Here is a 3,125-nt window from a genome sequence, read left to right as displayed (position 1 = left end):
CCCATCTGCCATGACCATAGAACCAGTGGGTCTCTATAGCCCTCAAAAGAACCAATACCTGGGGTTGTATCTACTTTATCTGTCTCTGAGACTCTGCTCGGGTGTGCATAAGGGCAATCCTTCTGACAACCTCCAGACTCTTTTTTAGAGACTCGTAGCCACATAAACTCATTTCTCCTTTCCATTTCCCCCTCACATTAGGTTGAACCCTCCCGTGCTTGTTTCCACGGACAGATGAGCAACTGAGATGCAGAGCCTGCTTTGTAAAGAAGCAGTTTATTAAACAAGAGGTCATAAAATATCAGGAGACAAGCCATAAATTAACTATCCTTGGTCACTAAAGACAGCAAGATTTTCCCCCTCCATTCTAGAGATGGAAGGTAAACAACACTTCAGCAGTGATGTGTGCCATCTTTTCCCTCAGGAGAAAAGCCCTGGTGGCAGTGGCTTCCAGTGGAGGACTCTGTCCTCCAGTGCCTGTTGAGGTGTAGAATATACAAAATGTCCTAAGAAGGTATATACAAATTCTATTGCCAAAGTATAATTTGAAAAAATTTTCTGGTTCTAACCTACCTGGCAGAGTCCTACAATGAGTCCCATATGCATCCCGGCTCCCATTCCCTTCTATTAGTTTCCCCACAGTAGACGATCTTGAATCCTACATTCTACTTTTGTTACTATCAAGGTTTTCCCTCTTTTACTTGGATTCCTGAATATTTCCTGGAAACAGGGCTCTTTCTGGTTCCTGAACTTGACTTCTCATCCTGGAAACTGCAGAGAGCTGTAGTCAGTGCCAAGCTGTGGGATGAATTCAGAAGACAGTAAATCTGTAGGTTAAGGAGTGTTATCAGAGCCCCTGGAAACCCTCAAAACCTTGGGAATTCAATTTTGGCTTTTCCCCATGGGACAGGCTTTGGCCTGAACTAGAGGAAAGACTGTACACTGCACTTCACCAAGGATATCACACTGGTGGGGGGTGGACAGGTACCCAGTGCTAGGCTGACCTGGGGGATAAGAGGAAGTGACACAGGGCCTAGGGCTGAGGATGCAGCTCTGAAGTCAATGCCTCCTGTATGGCGTAGGATGATCTCAAGCCTCGTTTCCCTGCTCAGAGCCTGGCACAGTGCCCATGCTTCACTACCCACCTGATAGAAGAAGCACCCCTGTGATCAAGGGCAGCAGCTCAGGATGAGTTGCTTGTGCCCATGCCTACTCCTGCCCATGGGCCACAGACCAGCCCACCCTTTCTGAGGCTCAGGTTCATCTTCTCTCCAGTTGGAGCACACACACCATGGGGATGAAGAGGGAGGGCTAAGTAGACAGATCTGAGCTTGAGCTCCGTTTTGACGATTCTAAGCCAGTCCCTCGGCATGGGACCCTCAGCCCTGAGCCTCAGTTTACAGCTCTGTACATGAGTACAATACCTTACCAGATCCCAGGAAAGTCATGTCAGGTATAGAAAGGGCCTCGTGCAGTTCCTGGCACAGAGTGGGAGCTTAAAGAAGGCTGACAGTGGTGTCATCATCGTCACTGTAATGCCCTCAGGTGGTCCTAACCTCTCCTCCTCCATGAGGCATAACTGCCTCTGCTCCTCATGGTGGAGTCTGGGACCCTAAGGTCCAGTCCCCTGGTCCCACAAATTGACATTAGCTTCATTGAGGACCCTGCATCCAAAGAGCCTTCACACCACCCAAGGACCTCCAGGACCCAGGGCTGGGAGATGCTTGTATCCTGTGATCCTGCCCCCACCTCCTTGACTGGGATCCCACCATGACAAGAGCCTGCAGGTGAAACTAAAACAAAAGTTGTATGCTGAAAACCACAATAGAGTTTTGAAAGAAATCAAGGAACATGTAAACAAATATTTTGGACTAGTTTCATCAGACTTACATCTAAAAATTATTTTCTTTTTCATGAGGGATTACAGATGGCATTGCATTTTCATTTGTTTTCATGTGTTTGTTGCAATTGTAGAGAAAACTATTTTTCTCCTTTTTTCTGCTCTCTTGCAACTTGTTCAAACTACTTAACTACTTGAGGGTGTTTTGTGTAGATTTCCTGGAATTTCTACAGAGAACATGTTATCTGCAAATAGGGACAGTTTTATCTCTTACTTACTTCAGAGACATCTAGTGGTCATGGATTGGAAGAGTAACATAGAAAAGATGTGATATTCTTCCAAAGTGATATATAAGGGTTACACACAATTCCTTTGAAATTCCCAGCATAAGCCTCTGTAAATACGGACTGTTTTCTAAAGCTCATAACAAAGTTGAAAGAACTGCAAGAATTAAAATAAATTTGAAAAAGAAGGAAAAACTGGGAGGAACTACACTACCTCAAGGCATACTAAATAACTGCTTACACCAAGATTGTGTGTTTTTGGAAAAAAGACACATAAATGAAAGGAACAGAATAGAAAGAATAGGAAACCCAGAAATAAACATGCATGAGTACAGACAACTAGTTTTTGAGAAAGATATGAATACATTTCAATGGAAGAAAGATATTTTTTCAACAGAAGGTGCTACAGCAATTTGATAGGCAGAGCACAAAAGGGAAAAAACAAAGGACTAAGAACATCAACCTGAGAATCATCAGAGTATAATAGGTAACCAGTACAGATCATAGCTTTTATTACAATATACAAAATATAAATAGTTCAGAAGATATTTTAGAAGAAAATTTTGGGACATAGGATCCAGTGAAATGTTCTTAGATATGACATTAACAGCATGATTCTTAAATACAAATTACATAACTGGACTTCTCCAGAATCAAAAAGTGTTGCTTTGTGGAAGATCTTCTTAAGAAGATGAAATGACAAGGTCCAGACTGGGAGAAATGTTTGCCAAACACATATCTGCTGAATGAATGATAGACTGTATAAAGAACTCTCAAAGCTCAACTGTAAATAATCAAACATTCCATTAACAACAAGGGCATAAGACATGAGGAGACATTCCACCGAAGACGAAGTAAAGATGCTCTATAAACACGAGAAAATATGTCAACAATGCTAGTCATCACACCATAGCAAGATAGAGGAAAATATCTATTAGAAAGGCTACAATAAAATACAGTGATTATTCCCAATGTTGTCACAGATGGAAAAAAAACTGGAT

The sequence above is a fragment of the Dasypus novemcinctus genome, chromosome 8 (genome assembly GCF_030445035.2).
Source record: "Dasypus novemcinctus isolate mDasNov1 chromosome 8, mDasNov1.1.hap2, whole genome shotgun sequence".
In the NCBI taxonomy this organism is placed as follows: domain Eukaryota; kingdom Metazoa; phylum Chordata; class Mammalia; order Cingulata; family Dasypodidae; genus Dasypus; species Dasypus novemcinctus.
Note: the sequence above shows the minus strand (reverse complement) of the source record.